The following is a 17,320-nucleotide window of genomic DNA, read 5'->3' as shown; positions in this document are numbered from 1 at the left end:
GGAAGTTTAAAAAAAAATATAACATTGATTATGCTAACAGTCATAAATATAAAGAAAAGTAAAACAGAGACATGGGCTTTGAAAATCACAAGACCATCAACAATGCCCCAGTAAAATACATATAGTTTAATGAAAAGAAAAGTGGTGCACACTAAAATGATGTTGTATATTAGGTTGATGATGATCGTGTGGGCAGTGAAGATTGCATGTGCTGCTCCAAACTGGCGATAGATGATACTGGATTGCTTCTTCTTATTGTACAAGTTATTATAATTTTGTAAAATACATTTCATGAACTCACTGCAAATTACTTAACAAGGAGGTGCCAAGATGGTTAATGACTCTACCTCTACTAACTTTTGCCTCACAAAAAGATCCAATGCCTTCAAAAACATTGTCATGATTTGGGTAAAAATAATTCCACACCTACAGTAAATGATGTTTTTTGATCTAATGCCTAGCAGTGGCAATGGCTTTCTTTTAGTCACGAGAAAGAACTGCTGCCACTGGTGGCTGACATAGACAAACAACATCCTTATAATCAACATCCTCAGCATGAGATAACACCCTCCTCCTGTTACAGCACTTCCACACTAGCATCCACACTTTATATTGCTTCAGCATCTTTACTTGTACTGCTCATCCCCACATTTGCAGAGGTTGAAGAAATGGTATTCTGTGGGGGAATTCAATTGTTTGAAAAGTCGGTTGGGTGTCTGTTTTTTCCTGTCTTTTATATAGGAAAAAACAGACACCCAACTGACTCTTCAAACAATTAATACCCCCCTATGAGTACAATGTCAGAAATGACAGACTCACAAATATTGTAGAAAATGTAGACACCCCTAGACTCTACCAAAGGGTTTGTTAACACACAACTTGTTCTTCAGCCTTGTTTTTTTATTTTTTTATTTTTATTTGTGTTATTATTATTATTATTATTATCATCATTTATTTACATGGCGCCACATGGGATCTGCAGCATCAAATTACAGAGTAAACAAATAAGCAAAACATGAAGACAGTGACTTACAGTTCAATACAATATAGGAAAAGTACAGGGTATATAGTTAAAGCTGTGTCAGTAAACAACACTGAAATAAGTATCAGGGTGTCAGAAAGCCGAGTGATTTGGTGCCATCAAAGGGAGTATTGAAAAGAAGCTAGCTTAAGTAAGAGATGTAAAAGCACATGAGGGAAGAGGACCCTTCTTGTGAGGCCTTACATTCTAAAGGGGAGAAGCACACAGACAGGAGTGACACAGATGAGGTAGAAAGTGAACGTGGGCCACAGATGGCTTAGGATGAGAGATGGCTGAGATGGGTGAAGAAGTGTGTCTTGATAGCCTGTTCAAAGTATTCCAGAAAGGTGGAGAGTCTGAGAGGGAAAGGTAGATAATTTCAGAAAAAGGGAGCAGCACGTGCAAAATCTTGGAGGTGGGAGTGGGAGGAGGTAATCAGAAGGCAGGAGAGGCAGCGTGCATTAGCAGAGCAAAGAGGACGGGCAGAAGTGTAAAGGGAGAGAAGGTCAGAGATGTAACTGGGAGAGGAGTGGGTGAGGGTTTTGTAAGTGGGTATGTGAAGCTTGAAATGGATTCTGAAGGAGAAGGGGAGCCAGTGAAGGGCTTCTAGGAGAGGGGAGGTGGATGTAGTGCATTTGGTGAGCAAGTTGATTAGGGCAGCAGCATTGAGGATAGATTGGAGTGGAGAGATGTATGTGTTAGGGATGTCAGTCAGGAGGAGATTACAGTAGTCCAGTTTGGAGATGACCAGTGAGTGGATAAGGGTCTTAGTGGCATTCTGGGTGAGAAAGGGTCTGGAAATCCTGGAAATATTTTTGAGATGAAAATGACAGCTTTGTGATAGGTGCTGGTTGTGTTGTTGTAAGGAGAGGGAGGAGTCAAGGATTACTCCAAGACAGTGCACTTGGGGGCTAGAGGAGATAGTCGTGCCATGTATAAATAATTAAATTGTGGGAGGGGAAGTGAGGTTGTGTGGGAGGATGGGAAGATTATCAGATAAGTCTTAGACCTGTTAATTTTAAGACAGTGCATTCAAGAAGAGATAGCAGAGAGACAGTTGGACACACAAGTGAGGAGAGCAGGAGAGAGGTCAGGGGAGGAAAGGTAGATTTGAGTATCATCAGCATAGAGATGATATTGTAAGTCAAAAAAGCTAATGAGTACTCCTATAGAGGATATATAGAGAGAGAAAAGGAGAGGGCCAAGAATAGAACCTTGGGGGATACCTACAGTTAGTAGAAATGGGGGTTGGTTGAGCCATGAGAGGAGCCAGAGAAGGAATGGTCAGAGGGTAGGAGGACAGCCAAGAGATGGCAGTATCATGCAGATCAAGGGAGTGAAGTATCTGCAGAATGAGAGGGTGGTCCACAGTGTCTAAAGCAGCTGAGAGGTCAATGAGAATACTTTAGTAGTTGTAGCAGGGACGTGCAGTCAGGGGAGGCACTGCCTCCCCTGTCATTAATGATTCAAATAATACACATATTCTGTGTCATAAGTATATACTTTAGACTTTGCATCATTTTAATAATTTTTTATCTACTAAAAACAGTGTCAATGCTGAAGATCTGGAAGCTGGGGGTGGGGTCAAGCATGGGGCAGTCATAGCCCATTAAAAAAAATCTATAAGCGGCACCTCTAGAAGTGCCGCTTTGACAGGGGCGTACTGACAGCCCATATCATGCAAGCACGCATCTGTCACTGATCAGATGTGATTGGCCAGTGGCTGATACCGGAGGCAGCGGGGCAGGAGGGTGCAACAATCATTATTATTTACATTACATTAATATGCACCTGCCCTTCATCCAGTAATGCACAGCAAAGCTGCTGCCAAGTGCAGCCCGACTCGAGGGGGAGGAGCGGCCACAATTCCCTCTCCTCTCACAATTGCTCCGGCAGCCGGCTCCACTGTAAGGGCTGCAAGCAACTGACATACCCGGGCTGCTGTGACAGAAGTGGACTACGCTGGGCACCAGGATGTCTGCACTGTACTCCCCAGCTATGAGATCCCACCTCCCCCAATCTGCAGCAGGCGGCTGGGGTTCAGAGACAGCAGGTATGCGGGCGTCCGGCTCTTAGCACCAGGACCGGATTATAATCAGGTCATGTGGGGATGAATGTCCTCTGCACTCTACTCGCATGCCTGTGGGCTCCGCTCCATACTCTTCCAGCCCAGGCTGCTGCAAGGTGAGTGGGCGCTGACTGCAGCTCCAGCAGAATGAAGATGGTAGCCTGGGGCATGATCCTCCCCATCACAACCAAATGCCTGTCGGGGCACTGACATGTACAGTGTGTTTGTGTATGTTACTGTGTGTACACACTTTACCCTCCCCTGCCCTTTGCAATGACAGTAGCTGTGATGGGGTACTCCAGCTGGCCTGGCACCCTGGCACTTCAAGATGGCACATCGCTGCACAGAGACCACCCTCACTGGTCCAACCGCCCCAATGTACCCCGCAAATCATGCCTGTCATGTTTGTTTCTCTATTAATATTAGTATTATGCAGGGGCATAGTAGACACAGCAAGATAGAGGCTGCACCAATTTCAGTTGCTTAATAGCCCCTACAAGGCTTAATATGGCCCTGGCAGCAGCCAGCCCCTGGCCACCACTGCTGCCTGCGCTTCCCACTTTCGTGTCATCAAACTAAACCACGACTCCAGGGAGCCATGGACAGAATATGACAAGGACCCTGAGGGCGGCAGCCTGATCACCCGCAGCGAGGATATCATCTGGGACAGTGGCCTGGGCGCCACAGGATCCTCCATGGTGCATGTAGCTCACAGTGCCAACTCGGTGATCAAGCAGCCCATCCTTAGCAATTTGTCACTGGGCATCAGCAGCCCATAGATGGAGGGGCAGCAGTGGTGGTGCCTGAGAGTGCCGGCAATCCATGTATCCTGCAGCCCCCATCCCAGTTGCTGCAGCAGGCCCAGTCCTGTATACCCACACAGTGTTCTGCAGAGTGGGCATAAATGTCCTGTACCCGGGCTCATTGCCCCATCACCTATGTCTACCAGCAGGGTCACACTGGCCATCTGACAGTCTGGTCCAGTTGAGCAGCAGATACACCTCCTGGCGATGCGCTCTGTGGGTGCGGTTTTGTAAGACTTAGCTGTGTCATGACATCACTTTGCGGAGCAATGTATTTGGTGACACACTGTCGCCAGCCATTACACTAGAGATAGGTAAATACTTTGCTGCCTTCTCCTGCTCTCACGTCTCCCACTATTCCTCCTCTCTACCTCTCCCATCTCCCACTATTTCTTCTCTCTACTTCTCCCATCTCCACTATTCCTACTCTCTACTGCTCCCATCTCCTACTATTCCTCCTCTCTACCCCTTCCATCCCCCACTATTCCTCCTCTCTACCTCTCCCATCACCTACTATTCCTCCTCTCTCCCCCTCCAATCTCCCACTATTCCTCCTCTCTACCCCTTCCATCTCCCACTATTCCTCCTCTCTACCCCTTCCATCTCCCACTATTCCTCCTCTCTACCTTTCCCATCTCCCACTATTCCTCCTCTCTACTCCTCCCATCTCCCACTATTCCTCCTCTCTACCCCTCCCATTTATCACTATTCATTTTCTCTACCTCTCCCACCTCCCACTATTCCTCCTCTCTCCCATCTCCCACTATTCATACTCTCTACTTCTTCCACTATTCCTCCTCTCTCCTGTCTCCACTATTCCTCCTAACTCCTGCTCTCCTGTCTCCCACTATTCCTCTTCTCTCGCTCTCCCATCTGCACTATACCTCCTCTCTCCTGCTCTCCCACTATTCCTCCTCTCTACCGCTCCCATCTCACACTATTCCTCCTCTCTACCTCTCCCATCTCCTACTATTCCTCCTCTCTACCTCTCCCATCACCTACTATTCCTCCTCTCTCCCCCTCCAATCTCCCACTATTCCTCCTCTCTACCCCTCCCATCTCCCACTATTCCTCCTCTCTACCTTTCCCATCTCCCACTATTCCTCCTCTCTACTCCTTCCGTCTCCCACTATTCCTCCTCTCTACCCCTCCCATTTATCACTATTACTTTTCTCTACCTCTCCCACCTCCCACTATTCCTCCTCTCTCCCATCTCCCACTATTCCTACTATCTACCTCTTCCACTATTCCTCCTCTCTCCTGTCTCCACTATTCTTCCTAACTCCTGCTCTCCTGTCTCCCACTATTCCTCTTCTCTCGCTCTCCCATCTGCACTATACCTCCTCTCTCCTGCTCTTCCGCTATTCCTCCTCTCAACCTCTCCCATCTCCCACTATTCCTCCTCTCAACCACTCCCATCTCACACTATTCCTCCTCTCTACCTCTTCCGTCTCCTACTATTCCTCCTCTCTCCCCCTCCCATCTCCCACTATTCCTCCTCTCTACCTCTCACATCTACCACTATTCCTCCTCTCAACCACTCCCATCTCACACTATTCCTCCTCTCTACCCCTCCCATCTCCCACTATTCCTCCTCTCTACCTCTCACATCTACCACTATTCCTCCTCTCTACCTCTCCAATCTCCCACTTTTCCTCCTCTCTCCCTCTTCCACTATTCCTCCTCTCTCCCATCTGCACTATACCTCCTCTCTCCCATCTCCCACTATTCCTCCTCTCTACATTAAATTTACATACCAGCACTTCTATTTACTAACGTCAATGACCGATTTGCCCCATATATAATTGGTATGTGCATTTGCTATAACATTTGTCATAATAACTTTAGGAGGGCATTATGTATTTACAACAGGCATGTGGGGCCATATCCCCACTCCCCTACCTGGTGACACCAGCTACCGTACTTCCCCAATTATGGTGCCCCTCCCATCATTTTTATCTGGCTGGGGCAATTTTGTAGAACATTGGCGGGGTGGCTGTCATTGGTATGGGCAGTGGCCATTAGCACTGGTGACAGTGGGCTTCAGCTTGGGTGCGGTAGCAGGCATCGACTTGGCGGTGGTAGGTGTCATTGGCGGGACTCGGTGGACATTATGGCTGCAGTGCCTCACCAGCCACTGACCTCACTGCATGCCACTGAGTTGTAGTATCATCATGGCTGTCAGAGGCCACAGCACAAGTACTTTTTTAAGTACAATGACCGAAAAGCAGCACACACATTTTGTTTATTTATTACTCTGCAGTAGTGGATATGTGGCAACTATGCAATGTTGTTTTGTAAAGTACAGTCCTGGAACAATAACACACACCTTTAGATTTATTTTGAAAAATTAAGATTTTCCTACCACAGACACAATCAAAGTGCTGTAGCCCACAGCCGTTCACTGAAGACACATAGCTATATGCAATAGCGGGCGAATCGCGTCATTAGATCCGCCCCTGTATAATTCGCCCGCTATCGCCAGCCGCAGCCCTATCGCCGGGACCCTGAATTCACTATATTCAATGTATAACTGATTCGCCCCTCCCGCAGGCGGATTACGGCCAATCGGCGAGTAGTGGGCGTACTGAATTCGCCTTCCCGACGAAAGCAGCCCTTTATTAGGGCTTGTTTGCTGCACCTGCTCTGCAGCCATTTTGTGAACCTGCAGAGAGGTGTGTGGAGGTGCAGAGCTAGCAATTTGGTTGTTTGCTGTGGATATCGTTTGGACACCCCAGCAGGCTTTATTCCAGGACAGTCAGGAGGATTCCTGTTACCCCGGAGCAGAGCCATTTTAGGAGCTTTTACTACATTTGTAGGTAAGTACCACATGTGTGTCTGGTGTTGCATGTATGTGTTTGTGTAGTGGGGGTTGCCATGAGGTGTACATGGGGTGTTTGTGCATGTGTGCAGGTATGTGTATAGCCCCTTGCTTGTGTTGCTGCATTTTTAGGGGGAGACTTGTGTTTTGGGGTAGTTTTTCACGTTTTTTTTTTATTCTTTAATTGACTTTTTTGGGTCTTCTATTAGCATTGGTGTACCTCCTGAGTGTGTTGGGATGCTTTCTGGCCATTTTGGGGTGATTTGGAGCAATTTTAGTCGACAGCCTGGTTGACATGTGCTGCTGATTGTTTTTCAAACATGTGTTTTCCCGCCTAATTTTGCTGTGGTGTGCCTCCTGAGTGTGCTGGGATGCTTTCTGGCCATTTTGGGGTGATTTGGAGCAATTTTAGTCGACAGCCTGGTTGACATGTGCTGCTGATTGTTTTTCAAACATGTGTTTTCCCAACTAATTTTGATGTGGTGTACCTCTTGAGTGTGTTGGGATGCTTTCTGGCCATTTTGGGGTGATTTGGAGCAATTTTAGTTGACAGCCTGGTTGACATGTGTTGCTGATTGTTTTTCAAACATGTGTTTTCCCGCCTAATTTTGATGTGGTGTACCTCCTGAGTGTGTTGGGATGCTTTCTGGCCATTTTGGGGTGATTTGGAGCAATTTTAGTCGACAGCCTGGTTGACATGTGCTGCTGATTGTTTTTCAAACATGTGTTTTCCCGCCTAATTTTGCTGTGGTGTGCCTCCTGAGTGTGCTGGGATGCTTTCTTGCCATTTTGGGGTGATTTGGAGCAAGTTTAGTCGACAGCCTGGTTGACATGTGCTGCTGATTGTTTTTCAAACATGTGTTTTCCCGCCTAATTTTGATGTGGTGTACCTCCTGAGTGTGTTGGGATGCTTTCTTGCCATTTTGGGGTGATTTGGAGCAATTTTAGTCGACAGCCTGGTTGACATGTGCTGCTGATTGTTTTTCAAACATGTGTTTTCCCACCTAATTTTGATGTGGTGTACCTCCTGAGTGTGTTGGGATGCTTTCTTGCCATTTTGGGGTGATTTGGGGCAAGTTGAGTCGACAGCCTGGTCAACATTTTGTGAGGGGCAGCCATTTTGTGAGGGGCAGCCATTTTGTGAGGGGCAGCCATTTATACATGTATGTATTTTTTTTTTATAACAGAGATGTCAAGGGACAATCAGACCCGATCCGCCCCTTCCCCCTCCCCCTCGGATCTATCCCTGCATAGCAATGAGGAGTGGGAGCCAACCCAGGAGGCGGATGCGACCGACCAGGCATCTAGTGACCAGCCGCGGTCGTCAAGGGCCCATGAGAAGTCCAAGAAAAAGCCTAGTAAAAAGGTACTTAACCACACCTGCAGACACAAATAGCATCAAACTTTACCCACTGTAGTTTGTGCAATGCCATGCACACCTACTGTAATAGGTGCGCAATGCCAGGGATACTGATACTCACAGGTACATACCGATCTTATTAAAAAATTTTTTTTTTTTTTTAATCCCTAAAGGCAAGAAGCCAGCCAGAGGAGCAGTCGGAGGAGGAAGCCTCTGGTGAAGATGCAGGACAGAAAAAGCCGCGTGGACCCAGATACACTGAGGCGGAAAACTGTACCCTAGTAGATTGCGTCGACAGGTCCTACGACATTTTGTATGGACTAAGGGCACAGACCACAGCAGCTAAGGTAAAGCGGAACATCTGGGAATCCATCGCCAGTCAAGTCACTGCAATATCTGGAAACCGCCGGAGCACCAAAAATTGCTTGAAGCGGTACAGTGATTGCCGCAGACAGACCAAGAAGAAGATGGGGATTCAGCGCCGACATGAGACAGCTACGGGAGGTGGCCCGGCTCTCAATCTGAAGTGGCTACCCTGGGAGGACGTTATTAGAAGGCGCATGAACCCTGCCATGGTCGAAGGAGTTCGCGGAGGTGTGGACTCCAGCCGTCCTGCTGGCTTTCCCCAGGAGGAAGAACCGCCCAGAAGACGGAGGAAGGCGGGAGACCAGCCGTCCAAAAGGAGGTCTGATGGTAAGAATACATTCACATGAGCTGTACTTCCCTTTAAAATTTTTGTATGTGCTAATGTGCTTTTTTTTTTTTCCCAGACAGACCTGCCCAGAGGACATCACCTGCGCACAGGACATCGCCAGCGCACGGACCGTCACCTGTGCAGCAGGCATCGGCAGCAGTGCGCGGACCATCAACTGCGCCGCAAGCATCGCGAGCACACAGATCGTCACCTGTGCGCCACAGTTTGTCATCGCGCAGTTGGTCACCTGTGCACCAGACTACGTCAGCGCACAGACTATCACCTGTGCGCCAGACACCGTCGGCGACCACACCACAAGATGGGCGCCAAACTACAGCTCCTGCGCGCAGGTCATCACCAGATCGTCGTCTCTCCAGGAGCTCTGGGACTGTGACTGAAGAGCCTCAAGACACAACCCTTGTGGACCCATCACCCGATCTGTTTGAGTCCACAGGGTTAACAGACGAAACTTTTCTTGGGTTTGAGGACAGCCGTGCAGACGTATCCAGCCAGACCCTTGAAAAGTCTTCCGAAACGAGGACAAGTGGAGCTCCTGGAGCAGCGGCATCACAGGATGGAGAAGGTTTGTTTGTTTTTGTTTTGTTTTTGGGGGGGGGGGGCAGCAGTTGTGTAAAGTTTATTAACTTTCCCCAAAAAATTATTTTGCAAACAGTGGTGCCACGAACCAGCAGCGGACTAGCTTCGGGGATTGGTTCCTACTTCAGGCCGGATCTCCTACAGGAGTCGTCAGAGGATGACGAGGTGGAAGTGCAGGAGGCTCCAGTTGCTACATCCCTGCGTGAGTAAATTGAATTGTGAGCCTTCAAAAAAATGTATGATGAATGTGTATAATATTGTCTAATTTTCTTTTCAGCTGCCCAAATCCAAGTTGTGGCAGACATCCAGGAAGGGCAGAATCCCTCAACTGTTCAGAGGGTTCACACCCTGGCATCAGAGATTGGGACACGCCAGGATACATACACAAATGTTGTGGGAAGCAGACTGGACAACATTGAGAGGACAATGGAGAAAATGTCCAACAGTCTGCATGAACTGCAGAAGACTCTTTCCGACAGCACGGCCACAATACTACAGATCATAATTCAAGATCATAGGGAGAATATGAACGTACTTAACATTCTGTCCGATTCCATGGTCAAGCTTGTGGAAAACACCTCATGTCTGGCAGAAAGCAATAAGAACATGTCGGAGAGTCATCGACACTCCTCTTCCAGCCAACAGGTCATCGCAACCACACTGCAGATGATCTATGAAAAGCTCCCAGTACCAGCTCATCAACACGCTGGTGATCCACCATATCCGCCGTCGCAAGCCACAAGGACGCATCGTACCCTTCCTCAAGTCCCATCCCAGTACAGACAGTCACAGATGTACCAGGGATATACAGGGATGTACCCCACCCCCCAGATGCCTCCACCACCGGCCGCACAATCTTCAGCAGCATGGGCACCGAGGGCCAGTCAACATACTCCCCAGCCTCCCAGGACATCCACGCCCTATCAGGGGGAAGAAGAGGATCCGGACAGACTTCCACCATAAACCCGGTCGTATTATTTTATTTTCTTTTAAATGTTTTTCATGTATCCCTGTCTTCCCCTCCCATTAGTTTGTTGTTTTTCTTACTATTGTTTTTTCTTTGTTGGCCTTCCCCACCCGTGACCGGGTACTACCAAGGAGCTTTGTGTAGGCATACATGCGCGGGCATGTATGCGGGCGCGTGTGGTAACGGATGAAAGCTCCTTGCGGCTACATGTATGATGGGCCAAAGAGCTATTCTGATACCCCCTTTTTCTTCCAAAAATCCTTTTTTGTAATGATGTACAGTAGGCTTTAATTGTGTGAATTTACTATTCACTAGTCTGTGTTTTTGACTTATTCATAGGATTGGTGAGGAGAAATGAAGTGGACGGCATAAGTTTGTGTTGTGCGTACCAAGGTGAGTAGAACCATGTTTAATTCAAGAAACTTTGAACCGCATGCCTTTGTAGAACAACACCGTCCAGCAATGGGTCATGCTGGGCTGTGTTGTTCCACAAATGTTAGCGTGTCAAAGTGCTGACCACTGACGCCACTCTTTCACTTTGAACCGCATGCCTTTGTAGAACAACACCGTCCAGCAATGGGTCATGCTGGGCTGTGTTGTTCCACAAATGTTAGCGTGTCAAAGTGCTGACCACTGACGCCACTCTTTCACTTTGAACCGCATGCCTTTGTAGAACAACACCGTCCAGCAATGGGTCATGCTGGGCTGTGTTGTTCCACAAATGTTAGCGTGTCAAAGTGCTGACCACTGACGCCACTCTTTCACTTTGAACCGCATGCCTTTGTAGAACAACACCGTCCAGCAATGGGTCATGCTGGGCTGTGTTGTTCCACAAATGTTAGCGTGTCAAAGTGCTGACCACTGACGCCACTCTTTCACTTTGAACCGCATGCCTTTGTAGAACAACACCGTCCAGCAATGGGTCATGCTGGGCTGTGTTGTTCCACAAATGTTAGCGTGTCAAAGTGCTGACCACTGACGCCACTCTTTCACTTTGAACCGCATGCCTTTGTAGAACAACACCGTCCAGCAATGGGTCATGCTGGGCTGTGTTGTTCCACAAATGTTAGCGTGTCAAAGTGCTGACCACTGACGCCACTCTTTCACTTTGAACCGCATGCCTTTGTAGAACAACACCGTCCAGCAATGGGTCATGCTGGGCTGTGTTGTTCCACAAATGTTAGCGTGTCAAAGTGCTGACCACTGACGCCACTCTTTCACTTTGAACCGCATGCCTTTGTAGAACAACACCGTCCAGCAATGGGTCATGCTGGGCTGTGTTGTTCCACAAATGTTAGCGTGTCAAAGTGCTGACCACTGACGCCACTCTTTCACTTTGAACCGCATGCCTTTGTAGAACAACACCGTCCAGCAATGGGTCATGCTGGGCTGTGTTGTTCCACAAATGTTAGCGTGTCAAAGTGCTGACCACTGACGCCACTCTTTCACTTTGAACCGCATGCCTTTGTAGAACAACACCGTCCAGCAATGGGTCATGCTGGGCTGTGTTGTTCCCCAAATTTTCATTGAAAAGAAATGAACATGAATTTAGTGTGTCTTTACTTTAATATACTTTTTTTCTTTTCCCCACAGATATCTATATACACAAGAAAAGAATGTAAAGAAGAACAAACTACTTTTTTGTTTTAATTAACTTTCAAACTTTATTAAAAAAATTTTTTCTTCAATAAACTTTTAAAAATAGAAGTTTCCTGTGGTTTTTATTAAAATTTGTAATGCAGTAGAATTGTACGTAAGTAGATTGCCCGGGGAACTGTCTCTTCAAATCCACGCCACTTAGGAAGGATACACCGGAAGACCTGTGGAAGAGAACAGTATGAGCTACCAGATGTGGGTAATAGTGTCACCCTGGGACTGGAAAGAAGAGGTACATACAGTCCACACAACACAAGCGGGGAACAGTGGGTCCAAATGCAACCCTCCGGCACTTGCGTCACTACACATCCAAACATTCCCTGACCAGCATTGGTGTTTCAGGGAATGTTTGGATGTGTAGTGACGCAAGTGCCGGAGGGCTGCACTTTGGACATGCCGGGGTGATTTTGGACAAAGGGAGTTCTGGGCAATCCATCTCACCTGAAGGGGTTGTCTGCTACATGGCGGAGGTTCAGGTCCACATCACCAGTAGGTCGCCCATGGAACATCGGGTGAAATGGCGTGTCTCTTCACATCCACGCCACTTGGGAAGATACATCGCAGGACCTGTGGAAGAGAACAGTTTGAGCTTCCAGATATGGGTGATAGTGTCACCCTGGGGCTGGAAAAAGAGGTACATACAACAGTCCACACAACACAAGCGGGTTGCAGCGGCCCAAATGCAACCCTCCTGCACTTGCATCACTACACATCCAAACATTCCCTGACCAGCATTGGTGTATCAGGAGGGAATGTTTGGATGTGCAGTCTTGCAAATGCCGGAGTGCTGCACATTGGACATTTCGGGGTGATTTTGGACAAGGGAGTCTTGTTGGTCAATGCATCTCACCTGAGGTGGTTGTCTGCTACATGGCGGATGGTCAGGTCCACATCACCATTAGGTCGCCCATGGAACATCGGGTGAAATGTCGTGTCTCCTCACATCCACGCCACTTGGGAAGATACACCGCAGGACCTGTGGAAGAGAACAGTTTGAGCTTCCAGATATGGGTGATAGGGTCACCCTGGGACTGGGAAAAAGAGGTACATACAACAGTCCACACAACACAAGCGGGTTGCAGCGGCCCAAATGCAACCCTCCTGCACTTGCATCACTACACATCCAAACATTCCCTGACCAGCATTGGTGTATCAGGAGGGAATGTTTGGATGTGCAGTCTTGCAAATGCCGGAGTGCTGCACTTTGGACATTTCGGGGTGATTTTGGACAAGGGAGTCTTGTTGGTCAATGCATCTCACCTGAGGTGGTTGTCTGCTACATGGCGGAGGGTCAGGTCCACATCACCATTAGGTCGCCCATGGAACATCGGGTGAAATGTCGTATCTCCTCACATCCACGCCACTTGGGAAGATACACCGCAGGACCTGTGGAAGAGAACAGTTTGAGCTTCCAGATATGGGTGATAGGGTCACCCTGGGACTGGGAAAAAGAGGTACATACAACAGTCCACACAACACAAGCGGGTTGCAGCGGCCCAAATGCAACCCTCCTGCACTTGCATCACTACACATCCAAACATTCCCTAGCATTGCTGTTTCAGGGAATGTTTGGATGTGCAGTCTTGCAAATGCCGGAGTGCTGCACTTTGGACATTTCGGGGTGATTTTGGACAAGGGAGTCTTGTTGGTCAATGCATCTCACCTGAGGTGGTTGTCTGCTACATGGCGGAGGGTCAGGTCCACATCACCATTAGGTCGCCCATGGAACATCGGGTGAAATGTCGTGTCTCCTCACATCCACACCACTTGGGAAGATACACCGCAGGACCTGTGGAAGAGAACAGTTTGAGCTTCCAGATATGGGTGATAGGGTCACCCTGGGACTGGGAAAAAGAGGTACATACAACAGTCCACACAACACAAGCGGGTTGCAGCGGCCCAAATGCAACCCTCCTGCACTTGCATCACTACACATCCAAACATTCCCTGACCAGCATTGGTGTATCAGGAGGGAATGTTTGGATGTGCAGTCTTGCAAATGCCGGAGTGCTGCACTTTGGACATTTCGGGGTGATTTTGGACAAGGGAGTCTTGTTGGTCAATGCATCTCACCTGAGGTGGTTGTCTGCTACATGGCGGAGGGTCAGGTCCACATCACCATTAGGTCGCCCATGGAACATCGGGTGAAATGTCGTATCTCCTCACATCCACGCCACTTGGGAAGATACACCGCAGGACCTGTGGAAGAGAACAGTTTGAGCTTCCAGATATGGGTGATAGGGTCACCCTGGGACTGGGAAAAAGAGGTACATACAACAGTCCACACAACACAAGCGGGTTGCAGCGGCCCAAATGCAACCCTCCTGCACTTGCATCACTACACATCCAAACATTCCCTAGCATTGCTGTTTCAGGGAATGTTTGGATGTGCAGTCTTGCAAATGCCGGAGTGCTGCACTTTGGACATTTCGGGGTGATTTTGGACAAGGGAGTCTTGTTGGTCAATGCATCTCACCTGAGGTGGTTGTCTGCTACATGGCGGAGGGTCAGGTCCACATCACCATTAGGTCGCCCATGGAACATCGGGTGAAATGGCGTGTCTCCTCACATCCACGCCACTTGGGAAGATACACCGCAGGACCTGTGGAAGAGAACAGTATGAGCTTCCAGATGTGGGTAATAGTGTCACCCTGGGACTGGAAAGAAGAGGTACATACAGTCCACACAACACAAGCGGGGAACAGTGGGTCCAAATGCAACCCTCCGGCACTTGCGTCACTACACATCCAAACATTCCCTGACCAGCATTGGTGTTTCAGGGAATGTTTGGATGTGTAGTGACGCAAGTGCCGGAGGGCTGCACTTTGGACATGCCGGGGTGATTTTGGACAAAGGGAGTTCTGGGCAATCCATCTCACCTGAGGGGGTTGTCTGCTACATGGCGGAGGTTCAGGTCCACATCACCAGTAGGTCGCCCATGGAACATCGGGTGACATGGCGTGTCTCTTCACATCCACGCCACTTGGGAAGATACATCGCAGGACCTGTGGAAGAGAACAGTTTGAGCTTCCAGATATGGGTGATAGTGTCACCCTGGGGCTGGAAAAAGAGGTACATACAACAGTCCACACAACACAAGCGGGTTGCAGCGGCCCAAATGCAACCCTCCTGCACTTGCATCACTACACATCCAAACATTCCCTGACCAGCATTGGTGTATCAGGAGGGAATGTTTGGATGTGCAGTCTTGCAAATGCCGGAGTGCTGCACTTTGGACATTTCGGGGTGATTTTGGACAAGGGAGTCTTGTTGGTCAATGCATCTCACCTGAGGTGGTTGTCTGCTACATGGCGGAGGGTCAGGTCCACATCACCATTAGGTCGCCCATGGAACATCGGGTGAAATGGCGTGTCTCCTCACATCCACGCCACTTGGGAAGATACACCGCAGGACCTGTGGAAGAGAACAGTATGAGCTTCCAGATGTGGGTAATAGTGTCACCCTGGGACTGGAAAGAAGAGGTACATACAGTCCACACAACACAAGCGGGGAACAGTGGGTCCAAATGCAACCCTCCGGCACTTGCGTCACTACACATCCAAACATTCCCTGACCAGCATTGGTGTATCAGGAGGGAATGTTTGGATGTGCAGTCTTGCAAATGCCGGAGTGCTGCACTTTGGACATGCCGGGGTGATTTTGGACAAAGGGAGTTCTGGGCAATCCATCTCACCTGAGGGGGTTGTCTGCTACATGGCGGAGGGTCAGGTCCACATCACCATTAGGTCGCCCATGGTAGAGTTGGATAAAAGGGTCAAATATTTGCGGTAACCAAACAGGATAAAACAGGGGGGAACAAACTGTATAAACACGGCCTGGGGATACACATCAACAGGATGTAAAACTCTGTAATAGATAAATGAAGAGGTTTTTTTTTAAAAAATCCAATGTCAGTTTACACGATAATACAAATGTTGTCAGTATACTCACAGGTAACTGCAAAAAAATTTTGTATCACTGTCCGCCGGGAATCCTCTCCTTCGCCCATACCCACCGGTAGAGCAGAAGACCGGTTCCCGCGTAGGAAAGCACTACGACGAAGAGTCACCGGCAAACGGTTTGCGACACATATGTTGTGTAAAATACAACATGCATTTACCATGCCGCAAACCTTCGACGGTGAGTACAAAAGAGCACCGCCGGAAGTGTCTAAACATCGAAACCGGCTTTTAAGTACACCGAAGGCACGCTCAATTACTCCCCTCGATGCAATGTGTGTCTCTTGGTAACGTTTTTCTGCTCTACCAACAGGATTAGACAATGGGGTCAACAGCCACGGTTTGTTTGGATAACCCGCATCGCCTATAGAAAATATAAAAAAAATGTTAGGTACTTGTAAAAAATAATAAAAAAATTAATAATAAAATAATAAAAAAATGAAAATACATACCTAACAGCCAGCCACCAGGCATGTTTCCTGTTTCGAACTTGTCAAACAGCGATGACTGGCTTAGGATGAAGGAGTCGTGAGATGATCCAGGAAATCCCACAAAAATGTTCAAAAATCTCATGTTTACATCACAGACCGCCTGCACGTTCAGGGAATGGAACTGTTTTCGGTTCCGAAAACATTCCTCTGAATTCCGTGGCGGTCTGATCTGCACGTGGGTACAGTCAATCGCGCCCAGCACATTGGGAAATTTGTATTTGTTGAAAAAGCCTAATTTGATCTCACGACATTCGCTGTCCGTCTCTGGAAATGTGATGTACTGGATCGTCAATTTGCGGAAAGCCCTAATGACTTGGGTTATACAGCGCGACAGTGTCGACTGAGAAAAACCGCATGTTTGAGACAGTGTAGGCTGGAATGTGCCTGACGCCAAAAAATTTAACGTCCCCAGCAGTTTCTGAAAACCGCTGATTGCACGATTTGACCGTGCCCGAGGTTCCAAGTCGGCCTCCAACAGAGCGTACAGCGAAAATATGTCGCGAGTCGATAAGCGATAATTTTGTATCACCTCGAACTCGCTGAGATCCTCCAGTTCACGCCTAGTGCGATACTGGCGTGGACGTGGAAATGAAACCCGCAATACTGGCTCACCCAATGCAGACATTTGCTGACCTGGATCCTGATGTTCATCAGCACTTTCTTCCTCCATCATACTTGCAGCCAGCATGAACAACACAATCTGGTCAGAAAAAGGCTCCATCATTGTAGTCAGTACAAAAATAGGAATGTGTTTTAAAACGCAGGGATTTTCCTAAAAAAACGATTCCACAGAGCTGACTGTAAAATGGCTCCTTCTCCCTGTAGTCTCAAACCCAGGAGTGAGGAGATAGGAGGGGCTTTGCAGAAGTGTATCCTGGGTAAA

The 17,320-nt window shown here is 48.2% G+C and overlaps 1 long non-coding RNA gene across 1 annotated transcript; it reads right to left on the bottom strand.

Moving 5' to 3' along the window:
• Positions 1 to 15,148: 15,148 nt before the first annotated feature.
• On the bottom strand, positions 15,149 to 16,830 carry LOC134965473 (uncharacterized). The gene is made up of 4 exons (XR_010188386.1): positions 16,399 to 16,830; positions 15,939 to 16,310; positions 15,682 to 15,854; positions 15,149 to 15,401 (listed from the first exon to the last, which is right to left on the bottom strand). It is a non-coding gene; the product is annotated as an uncharacterized LOC134965473 (long non-coding RNA).
• Positions 16,831 to 17,320: the final 490 nt, after the last annotated feature.

This window comes from Pseudophryne corroboree, chromosome 10 (genome assembly GCF_028390025.1).
Source record: "Pseudophryne corroboree isolate aPseCor3 chromosome 10, aPseCor3.hap2, whole genome shotgun sequence".
NCBI classification, from domain to species: Eukaryota; Metazoa; Chordata; class Amphibia; order Anura; family Myobatrachidae; genus Pseudophryne; species Pseudophryne corroboree.
Note: the sequence above shows the minus strand (reverse complement) of the source record. Positions and strands in the feature narration are given on the sequence as shown.